The 12,184-nt window shown below is 49.6% G+C and overlaps 2 pseudogenes; one reads left to right on the top strand and one right to left on the bottom strand.

Moving 5' to 3' along the window:
- Positions 1 to 12,184, bottom strand: part of LOC118621332 — a 38,683-nt pseudogene that overhangs the window by 11,251 nt on the left and 15,248 nt on the right.
- LOC118622178 lies at positions 6,192 to 6,402 on the top strand (annotated as a pseudogene).

Genomic DNA, 12,184 nt, shown 5'->3' with positions numbered 1-12,184 from the left:
TCTGTCCCACAACCCTTGGAAGCCGACCTAACGAGCACTATTAAAGTTAATGAAACACAATGATTCCTTCGTTTGCTCTGTTACCACTCTTTACGAGATTGCTCCCTCTTGTAGAGGAGATTCATTTGAGCTGCCAGGGCTTGGCCTTTGTCCCCCTAATTTTTATTGGCCCATTAACAAGATCAGATGCTATGGGCTGGCCAGGAATATCTGGTACTGGGGTCCCAACAAACCCCATTGGGTCAATTCTCAGGTGGCCTTTTGAGTCCAAATTAACCTAAAAACAGTCCCTGTTGCCCTTCCTCCCTCTGCGGCTTCCCCCCTTCCAAGCCCAGTTTTATGGATGGTACAGCAGGGATGTGGGGAGGCTCCAGAGTTAGATGCTTTCCCATCCCCTTCACAGTGGGTCTCAACCCACTGATGAGTAGTTCCCCTGGCAAGAACCACAGTTCCTTTGGCTTAAGGGCTTTACTCCCTATTAAAATGGAAATACACTCAACATTGCTAGTAATTTACATGTTGGTGTGAATTAGTTCATAAGATCATACATAGGCTTCAAGGAGACCTGGTCATCTCCTAACTGTACACAAACTTCGGTCTTCAGTGTTGTTTGTCCAGCTTTCTTGAACGTTTTCATGACATCTCCCCACCAAAGGTTTTTAAAAAACCTCTGCGGGAGTGGAAGAAGAATGGCCCATAGCAGGGCACAGGAGACCAACTCTCCCACCTGCACTAGCCCTTGGCCAGCCCCACCCAGAGCAGGTAGAGACCCCTCCACTGGAGACCTTTGCCCACAGACCCACGGTTACCTAGCTCAGCCACGTATTTCCTACATCTTCAAAGCAACCTCAAGTTGGCCAGCTGGGGCAAGAGGGGAGTCCTTTTTTTAAAATTATTTTTAAATTTTTTATCATCAGATAGAGTGGGAGGGAGAGACAGAGAGACAGAGAGAAACATCGGTGACAGAACCACATCAACTGGCTGCCACCTACACAACCCAACCAGGGCCAGGGACGAACAGCAACCGAGGTACGTGCCCTTGACTGGGAATCGAACCCGAGGCTCATTGATCCGCGGGCCCATGCTCTAACTGCTGAGCCAAACCGGCCAGGGTAAGAGGAGAGTCCTTAACACTGTGTTGATTTACAGGCAAGGCTGCAAATGACAGGTTTGCATGCTGGTGTAAATACTCATAATCTTGTTGTAAGCCCCGGGCATCAGCTGCCTTGGGTGCCCAGGTCCTCTGCAGACCTCTCCAGGCCTGCCATGAAGAAGGTCAGAGAAGGGGAGGGTGCTCAGCTGGCAGCGGTCATGACAAGGTCGCAGGTGTGCCTGTGGGGGAAGAGAGCACGCATGGAGCTGGTCTCTGTCCCCCTTGCCCTGCCCCCCAGAGCAGGGGCCTCTGGCTGTTCTCGTGGGTTATGGCATGGACACCGGGAGTCTGTGAAAACGCAAAGGGGCTTCTTGGGAAGATGAGTTGGGCCTGAGCGTCTGTTCTTCACAGGGCGGCCAGAGTCCTCGTGAAGCAGTTTCACAGCCTCAGCACTATTGGCATGTGTTGTGGGCGGTCATTTGACTTGGGAGAGGGGGACAAACTGGCATCTTCCCCACCCCCACCCCAGTGAGGATCTCGGTATAAATCCTGCACTCTCTTCCCATTGCTCAGAGCATGAACTCTGACTGCTGGGCATGGCCTTTGAGGCCCTGGTAGGCCTTGCTTCCTTCCAGCTCCGCTGTGTCCCTCAGGCGTCACCTGCCATCGCCCTTTGGCCACACGAACCTTTTTTTTTTTATCCTCACCCAAGGACATTTTTCCATTTTTTGTTCAGATAGAGTGGGAGGGAGAGAGAGAGAGAGAAACATCGACGTGAAAGGGACACATCGAATGGCTGCCACCCGCACGACCAACCCGGGCTGGGAACAAACTGCAACCGAGGTACATGCCCTTAGCGGGAACCGAACCCGGGTCTCTCTGGACCGCAGGCCGACGCTCTAACCGCTGAGCCAAACCGACCAGGGCCACACGAACCTTTTTGATGCACCTGAACAAATCAAGCTTTTTCTTGGACAGAGTGGAAAACAGACAGGCGTCGGCACATTTGGAATGTGCTTTGGAAACCCTTTTTTATTTTATTTTATTTTATTTTTATTATCCTCACCCGAGGACATTTTTCCATTTTTTGTTCAGGTAGAGTAGGAGGGGGAGAGAGGAACAGAGAGAGAAAGAAACATCGATGTGAAAGGAACACATCGAGTGGCTGCCACCCGCACGACTGACCAGAGCCGGGGACAAACTGCAACCGAGGTACGCGCCCTTAGCGGGAACCGAACCCGGGCCTCTCAGGACCGCAGGCCGAAGCTCTAACCGCTGAGCCAAACCAGCCAGGGCTGGAAACCCTTTTTTAGACACAGTTGTGACAACTCATAAGTATTTGACTGACTGACTGCATCACTCACTTTTATTTTTTTCTGTCTTCCCCACTGGAATGTAAACTCAGGACCTTAAGGACAAGAGCGGGGACCTTGTCAGCTTGTTCATTGCCGCCTCCCCGACATCTCCCACGGGCCCTGAGTAATTGTCTGTGGAGTGAATGAAGAAGGGTGGCAGGAGGTTCGAGGAGAGGGGCTCTCAAGGGACGGCTTCCTGAGCACTCTGAGGCACGAGGCTCGAACAGGGAGAATGGAGGGTGGGAAGGGCGAGCTGTGCTCTGGAACAGGGCGTAGGGAAGGCAGTAGCACAGGCCCAAAGAAAGCACAGAGGCCAACATGCACTGCAGCATCCTAAGGGACACGCAGGCAGCAGAAACACCTCACGGGGCAGGACAAATCTGGCGTGAACGTGATTTTCAGTCTGGGTCCAGGGCTGAAGTACTTATGTCCCTTAATGAGCGAGTGAGGAGAGAAGTCAGCCAGGTTGGAGCCTCATGAAATGGGGGCCAAACCAGGGAGGTTTGGATTGCGGAGCTTGCAGCCTGGACTTGGCCAAGCCTCGGAAAAGTGACGATTATTCCTCTCGCAGGGTCTGATGTTGGTGACTGACTGCTCTGATCCCCTTGGGCCCCTGGAACCAACGCTGTGGCTATAAGGGAAGTCAAGTGACTGACCAAACAAGTGAGCCTAGACCAGTGCAGGGAGCCTGGGACCCACACGGGCCGAGGGCCTGGTTCTACCTTCCCTCCCTCTCGATGTGTGGCCCTGCTCGAGGCATCGGACTGCTATGGACCTCCCTGTCCTTTTGGAAAACAGAGTTAACAATACCTGCCCCATTCAGAGGAGAAATGAGGTCATGTTTGTGCAGCATTGTGAGCTCACTGGAGACAATGAGTGTATTCTTCTTAACAGTAACAATAATAATCATTACTGCAAATCTAACCAGTAAATATATCTCCTCAAAGCTGGAGTTGGGCCCCTCATAGGATAGCAATTAGAGTTAAAAGAAAAGCCCTAGATGGGGGAATTTTCTAGCCCCATTTGCTCTTTGGGGTTTGCAGAGTTGATATCGTTGTGGGAGGGAGAGAGGCCTGGAGCAATACTTCATTCCAATTTCATTGAATTGTATTTATTGTATCTCTCTTGTCCTTGAGTCATCCCCACTGGGTTTTGCAACTTCTCACCCTCCTTCAGTTCGAGAATAAAGGGGTACCTCACACACTCTTCATCTCCACACTCACCCGGTGTCCCATTCACTCATGAACTAGTGACCTGGCTATTACAGACCCTGGACATTTAGGCACTGGCCACAGACTAGCCTGCAAAGTAGGTGGCCTACACTGAGCACTTGACTCTTTTTTACCCGCCCCACTGAGTGGCCGATGGTCCCCAAACTGAGCTGTGCATCCACAGAGCCCAGGAGTGGGGCCCATGGGTTCCCAGGTGATTCCGGCGCGGCCCGCCAGCACCCGTCTGAAAGGGGGAATCACCAGATTCAGTGAGATGCTGGTTATGAATGCATCCACAAGGAGCAGAACAGTGCTTATACCAGATGTGGTTGCAGTGTGGGTCAAGCTGGCGGAAGACCATCCCCCTGCCCCAATCCACAGAATGACAGAACAACTATAGAAAAAAAACAACTATATTACAGTGTAAGAAAACAAGAGAAGCATCCGCACATCAGAAGCACTGGATTCCAGAATGATAAAGAACAAATGGATCAAAGCTATAAAGAAATGAAACTGGAGGAAACCACAGCTAAACACATACGAAGAAGGAACTGCTGGTTTGGGGGCCCAAGCCTGAGACAACAGACTCAGAATAGCCAGAGGAGATCCAGAGGTACTCCTTGCTGCTTCCTGACCTGTGCTCAGCAGTCGGCAGTGGTGGGTTTGCCCCAAGGTGCTGGGGATAGGGTGGCAGAGCAGTGTTCCCAGTGGGGAGAAAGAACTAGGGAGCCCATGTCCAGGCGAGAAGCTGCCAGTAGGCCACTCACCCTGCCCCCCAATACCACAACAGGCTGTAGGGAACAGCGCCGGCAAACAGGTATTCGCAAACACAGAGATGAGCAGAACATCAAGAACCACTAAAGATTTAGGGAAAAATAAAACTATGGGACAGAGAAATTCTAAACCAGTACTGTCCAACAGATCTTTCTGTGATGATGGGAACGTTCCATATTTGAACTGAATTTTTATTTTATTTTATTTGAATTAATTTGAATGGCAAACAACTACTGTATTGGATAGCACAGCTCCAAACTTAACATATAGAAGAGCTAACACCCAAAGAAATAGAGATGATAGAACAATTAACAACAAAAGCCAGTTGAGTTGAAGAATAATTATCTTCAAAAGATGCAAAATAATAATAAATCAATTTTTAAAACCAACCAGTGGCCTTAGGAATTTAAAACTTAATAATCAGAATCTGAAACTCGGTAGATATCCTGAGATGGACCCAGTGATCTGGTTAGCGGGAAGACGAGCTGGAGGAGTCTCCTTAAACACCGCGAAAAGGAAACAAGATGGAAGGTCTGAGGAAAAGAGTTAAGAGACATCTGTCTAACAGGCATTACAGAAGGATAGAACTTCAGAGAACAGAAGAGAGAAAATAATTAGAGAACTAATAAATGAAAATACTCCAGTGGGTGAAGAAAGTAATTAATCGTTAGATTGAATGTTTCCAGGGAAAAAAAGACACACCTTGACACACTACAGTGAAATTCTAGGACAACAAAGATAAAGAAAACAAAACAAAACACAAAAATCCTTAGACTCTTCCAGAGAGAAAAAGCAGTCACCAATAAAATAATACTAAATTGGCATGAGACTGGATGCTAAAAGACAATGGAACACTATTTCCAAAGTTTCAAAGGGAAATGAAGTATTTAAGTAGGAGGGGAAATTAAGACATTTTTTGTATTACAAAGAGAAAGTTTGCCACCCTCATATTCTTTAAAGATTTCCTAGGGGAGGTGCGTCAGTAAAAAACAGTGAATTCAAGAAAGGAAGCCGTGGGATGCTGAAACTGGTGAACAAAGGAACTAGTAAAACTGGTAGTGACGTCTAAATAATGATTGAGGCATAATGCAAACATTTTTAAAACAACAATTGGAAGCCATAATCTACCCGGATGATCTCAACTCGGGAGTTGGCTAATGGGGGACAAAGAACGTGCTAAGGGAGAAAAGTTCCTGCCGGCCTCATACACAGAAAATCGTAAGTCAAAGAATACAGGATTCAAGTAAAGAGTCACCAAGAGAAGGTGGGGACTTGGAGAATTAGCTTCTAAATCACCAAAGTGAATTTTTAAAGAGAGCGAAGAAGACGTAATCAATCTAACAAAAAGCAGTAAAAGAGAAAAAGGAAAGACAAGGAGAAAGCAAGATAAAAGGAGGCATAAAATAAAATGACAGGATGTTTAAAAATATCATTAATAATACATAAAAAAAGAGAAAATTTCTCTATTAAAAGGCAAAATTCTGCTATATGTTGTTTACACAGATGTATCAGAAACTAAATGACAAGAACATTTTGAATAGGAACAGATGGAGGAAATACACCAAACAAATGATAACAAAAATAAAGCGGGTATATTAGCATCAGACAATATAAAATCAAAGGCAAAAATCACTAAAAGAAACAAAGGAGATATACTGATAAAAGTTATGATCTTATAGAAATATATACTATCTATGATTCAAGATATACAAAGGGAACACTGATAGAAACCACGGAGAAACGAATAAACCTATGACCATCGCTTCTCGGCCTTTTGGCTAAGATCAAGTGTAGTATCTGCTCTTATCAGTTTAAATCTATGACCAGTGGAGGAAGGCTCGGAAATCTATAGGCCGAGTAGACAAAAGCCATAATGAGATTAATAGCGGATTTGACTGACGCAGTTAACAAGCTTGTGCCCTACAAACTGGAACATATATTTTTCCCAAATACATTTTCAGCATTCACACACAAATGTCTAAAAAATATATCATACCAGCCATTTTCTCTGTCCACAATACATGAAAATAAGCAATTAACATTAAAACGGTGGGATGGGTGGTGTAGACTCTCTCTATCTACTTGAAAATGTAATCTCATTCATTCTCACGGAATTTCTGGGAACTCAGTGCCTGGTTTATCTCTGCTACAGCCCACTCTGGTGTATACCTATGGGGGTGAGCCTCACACCTGAACGTCACCTGTCTCGGTATCCCAGAGAGGGAACATTACTGTGAGCCCCTGCTCCTGAGAGTCAGGTCTAAATAAACAGCCTGAGATTCAAAGCCCTCCAGCATCTGACCCTGCCTGCCTTTTCTCTCTCACCTGCCACAAACTCTTGGTACCACCTAATGGATGTCCTTGGTGCATGACACTCACCCTGTCACTCAGCTCGTGCCCTGTTTCTGACCTGCTCTACCCTTGGACATCTCACCCGTCAACCTGGTTGTGCGCTCCAGCAAACTATGGCTCGAGGGCCATATCCGGCCAGCCCCTCTTTTCGTAATTAAAGTTGTTTTTTCCCCTCTGGGATCAGGAAGTCATTCGGACTCGCTCTGCTGGAGTGAAGAGGCGGTAGGAGTTTATGTTATTATATTTGTCTTTAAAATGAGGAAATAGGAGCGAAGGAAGACCAAAGTGTTTGTCCAGTGCCCTGGTGAAATTGGAATCAGCAGGCACTGTCTCGTGATCCAATTCCTAATTGCTGTTGTTCTTTCTCTCGGACATCTCCTTTATTTCACAGAAGCATATAAAGTGTCTCCTCTGAGTCAGGCATTCTTGCATGTGTTTGATACCTTTGCACTCAGGAGTCAGGTACCGTTACCATCACCCACGCTGTGGGGGAGGAAACCAGGCGGCCAAGGGACTTCTGTGAGGACACATTCCTAACCTTGGCAGAAGCAATTTGGCTCCAGAATCTGTACTTACCACTGTCCTGGGCGGCCTTTTATCCTCACATGTGACTTGCTTTTTCCCTTTAGATCAAAAACCCATCCAATTCTGCCTACTCTCCCGCCTGATCCACAGGGCGTCTCCTCTCTTTCACATGGGGAGCCCGTCGCCAGGGAGGGTCCAGAGGCAGCGCCAAGAGGCCGGGGCTGGCCAAGCTTGCTGCAGTCCCATCACCCGGAACAGTGCCCAATACATGGGAGGTGCTCAGCAAAATATGTTGAATGGATAAACGATCAGACGTATAGATGAAAAAAAATGGGTAAATGTATGAATTAACGATGGGTGTAAATAAAGTTTTATTGGAACACACCTGCACCCATCATTTTTGTAACATTTATGGCTGCTTTCCCCAGAGTTGAGTATTTACAACAGAGGTCTTATGGCCGCAAAACCTGAAATATTTACTATGTGGCCCTTTACAGAAAAAGACACTTTCTTCCTCTCATCATCACCAAGCCAGGGTTGGAGAGGAACCCCTACCCCTACTTGTTGCATGAAAAATAAATGGTCAGGAATGGCCCTCGCAGGAAACAGCAAGGGTGGTCTGCGCCCCCAGAATGCCCTTCTGGGGGAGAGGCAGTGTCAGCAGAGGGCTGTGCCGTTGCAGAAGTGGTTAGAAGGCAGACTTAGGTCGACTCCCAGCTCTGCCGCTCACTGGCTGTATGACTTCAGGAAGGCGCTGTGCTCCCTTTGAACCTCAGCTTACTTCTCTGTAGAACTGCGCATGGTAAACTCCACCTCTAGGGTAGTTTAAGGCTCCAGCATGATAATGCTCGGAAACCATCCAGGACCTAAGAGCCCTGATAAATGGTCATCCTTTTTCGTTGTGGACACCAGATGTGTTCCAGGGGTGGCCTCCAATTTCTACCTGCCAGTTTCAAATGAGTGTTTGTGTCCAGGTGCCCTTCACAGAGAAGACCACCACTGTCCCCCCTTCCTGCAGCTTCCTCCCGCTCTCATCCTGTCCCATCGCCCGGACTTCTGCTCTCCACCCCCACCCGCCCCTGCGCATTTACTCTCTCCCTTATCTGTCTTGCAAGTCTTGTGGTCCTCCAAGAACCCAGAGACCTGCCCACACAGATCTGCCCCCACAGCGATCCAGTGAGCTCTTGAGGGCTGGTCGCCTGCGTGACAATAGGTCCCAGCTGAGTGGGCAGCATCTACTCCCAGCCACCAGCTTCCCGGCCTGATGTCCCAGGGCTCACCATTCCTGCCACCAGAGAGGCATTTCTTTGTGATTATTCTTACCCTCAGGCCATCCTCTGTTATTGCGGGTAATTCCTGGGAGGAGATCATCTGTGTCCAGCCTCCTGGGTCTTCACCTTCCTGTGGTCACCAGGTTCCCAGGCTGTGTAGTCCCAAAGGAAATCGTATATCTGAAAATGATTTCAACATTGTGAAGAGAAATATGTAAGTAAGAGTATTCTTAGTGTCAAAGATATTCTCAATCTGTTATCCTCTCCATTTCATTGCAAATGGCTTTTGAAATAGGTCCCAAAAGAGTGAATCTCTAATGGTAGAATTCTAGACTATAAAGTAAATTGAAAAATACTTAAGGGGCCAGGGGCAGGTACTTTCCCTCTCAAAGTTCACTGCCCAGGGGATCATCGATTCAGCCCATTCTAGGCCAGCTCTGACCACTGGAGTCTGGGGGTGAAGAAAGGGCAGCTGGTGTGACCGAGTTGTTAATGCTGACGCTCAGAACCAGGAAGAGCTTAGAACCTTATATTGCAGCTGAGGAAACTGAGGCCCAGATACAGAAAGTTGCTCATCCGAAGTGGGGAAGCCCAGGTAGAAAAGTAAGCAGGGGCTAAAGTAGCTAGGGTGGGCCTGGGGCGAGGAGGGGTCAGAGGCAGGAGAGGACCAGAGCTCTAAGAAGGGCACTACCCCCTTGGCAGGGCTAGGCCCTCAGGGCGTTCCTGGTGCACACCCCTCACCCAGGCTGCCCCTCCCACATCTAGTGCAACCCTCCTCTTGCCTGGGGCCACCCTGCCAAGGAGAGGCCTCCCATCCCCTGCCCTTGGCCCAGGGAGAGAAAGTCAGAAACAATGCCTCTAAACTCAAAACATTTTTGTCTTTCTCCATAGAACAATGGCTATTAACAGCTATAGAACAGAAGCAGAAATGACATGAATCCCAGGTGCCTGGGAGTCTGGAGGGGTGAGGGGTAGGGAGGAGATTGGGGGACAGAGGTCCAGGAGAGCCTCTCCCGCCACCTCCTCCCATCACCCTCTGACCCCCTGAAGCGGCAGCTGACTTTTCCGTTTGGAATACTACTCGGCCCCCACCCCTCATGCTCATGGGGCTCTGAGGGGCTGCACAGGCCGCTCACCAACACAGCCAGGGGTGCCCTGGACGCTCACCACACGCTGGGAAGACCAGGAGCCCCTCTGGGAGCGGGAGGGCCATGTGGGTGACCTGGAGGCCAGGGGCTGACCCTCAGATCCCTCACTGTGGGGACCCCCAGCGTGGGCTCTTTGGGGGGGTAGCTGAGACAATGAGCCCACTGCAAGCGGGAGATGACGCATTTTTCTGTGGCCACAAGCCGCTTTTGACGGGTCCACCCCATTGGGGAGCAACTGAAACCTCATCCCACCCAGCACGGCTTTTGTCTGCACCACATATTTGTCCTATTTGGAAGATTTTTGTGGGTTTTCCCGTCTTTCCCCTGCGCGCAGTGCCCTGAGGGGGACAAGGCCGTGTGGGGCTGAGGGAAGGGGTGAGAGGCGTCCTTGGGACACTGTGCCCGGTGGTCTGTGCACAGTGGAAGTGGGGCGAGATCTGCCCCAGCACACCCTCTGTGCCCCATGGGCACCCTGGGCCCAGGCCACACGCCTCTCCTCTGTCGGGACCTGTGCCTCTCCTGCCCTTCTCCGCCTGTGTCCTCTCTGTCTCTCTCCGCTCCTTAGCTCCCTCCCGCTTCCCTTTTCCTTCCCTCATATGTTCCCTCCAGCCAGCTCACCCCTCCCTCCCCACCCCCTGGCCTTGCCCCTGGGCCCCGCAGCTCCCTCTCTGCAGGTCTGAACGTGAAGCTGCCTCTCCCCTCCTCGCTGCCCTGGACCACTCCCGCCCTGGCCCGACCTCCTGTTTCCAGACTCGGAGAGTGTGTTCTCTCCCTTTGGTGATCCCTAACACACCTGCCCCCATACTGTCCCCCAGCGACCTGCAGGACAGAGACTTCTGTTCTCTGGTTCCTCCCCCACCGCCTTCTACAGCAGATGCTCCATGAAGATCCATTTGCTGGCCATGGACCAAATTAAAGAATCTCAGTAATGGAAGAGACCTAATCCAGTGGCCCACTTAGAGGCCGAATTCCCGCAACAAGGCGTCTGGCTTCAGCTTACATCTTCCAGTGATGGAAATCTCACTACTTCTTGGGGCAACTTATTCCTTCTCCTTCTTCTTTCTGACCGTAAGAAAGTTCTTTCTCGTACTGAGCTCCTACCTGCCACCGTCTGGCTTTCCTCACCCCACTCCAGCGAGGCCCCATAAAACTATTCCCATCCTCTGCCTCCAGCCACCCTGCAGATATTCAAAGGCAGTGATCTCTGGAGTATTTTCTTTTCCAGGGGAAACACCTTTTGTCCTAATCTCTGGTGCCCCAAGGCCCCAATAGCTTCCGTTGTAACCCCCCCCCCCCCATGCTGAGCCTCTCTCTCCCCAAACCCCTGCTGAACTTCTCCTGACAAAATGTTCTCTCTTTCTGGGTCCACATGGATGTCATAACCTTTCAGAAGGGACTTGCCTTCCTGTGATAACCTGAGATGCCCTAAAGGAAGGAACCCACTCTTCCACCCAGTTAAAAATACATAGAAGGAGCTCAGGGCCTGGTCTGGGAGCAGCCCCGCCCTCCCCTGAGGTGAGCAGCAGACCTGACCGCGGGTCTGCACGCATGGGGGGCTGGCTGTCTGGTAGGTCCTTCGTGTGCACTTTAAGGTAGCATGCCAGAGGGAACACCAAATGTCTTAAACCAGAGGGTGACTCATGGTGCCATTTCAGGCCGGTGAGATATTTTGGGACAAGCAGAGCCTGTGGTGCCTGGCCTGCCTCTCCCGACCCTCCGTGGGTGATGGACCGCCTCCAGCCTGCGTGTATTTGCATTAGGACCGCATTGTATTTGCATCACTTCCCAAGCCCCCATAACCCGTGCCAATGATGGAAACCTAGGCTTTGCTGCCTTGTATAGTTCACTGCTTTTACGTTTGCGTGTCTTGTAGCAGATGATGACTTCTTGGCAAATTGACAGGGACCTTCAAGTATTCCTATCAATGGTCTGTGCCTTGACCGTGGTGGTGCTTATACAATGTATGCATTTATCGAAACTCATCTAACTGTCCACTTAAAATGGTTGCATTTTATTGTATGTGGTTTATACTTTGATGAAGGCGGGTTTTGTTTTTTTAAAGGTTTTCACATCCCTGACAGAGTCTAGAGTCACATCTTGCTCACACCTGGATTCACTTGCGTTTGTGGACTGATTTACTGGGTCAGGCTGTACCTGGAGCTATAGCCAGGGCCACCTGGATTGTACACCAAACCCGGCTCGCCGTGGCTCCTCGAACAAAAGTTCATAGTCTGGCCCTGGCCATTTTGTCTCAGCGGTCAGAGCATTGGCCCTCGGACCAAAGGGTCACAGGTTCGATTCCCAGTCAAGGGCACATGCCTGGGTTGCAGGTTTGATCCTTGGCCTCAGCCAGAGTCTTGTGGGAGGCAACCAACTGATGTGTCTCTCTCACATCGATGTTTCTCTCTCTCTCTCTCTCTCCCCTTTCCACTCTGTCTAGAAAGCAGTGGAAAAA

The sequence above is a fragment of the Molossus molossus genome, unplaced genomic scaffold (genome assembly GCF_014108415.1).
Source record: "Molossus molossus isolate mMolMol1 unplaced genomic scaffold, mMolMol1.p scaffold_m16_p_8, whole genome shotgun sequence".
Taxonomy (NCBI): Eukaryota; Metazoa; Chordata; class Mammalia; order Chiroptera; family Molossidae; genus Molossus; species Molossus molossus.
The sequence above is the reverse complement of the archived record's forward strand: the minus strand, read 5'-3'. Positions and strand labels throughout refer to the sequence as shown.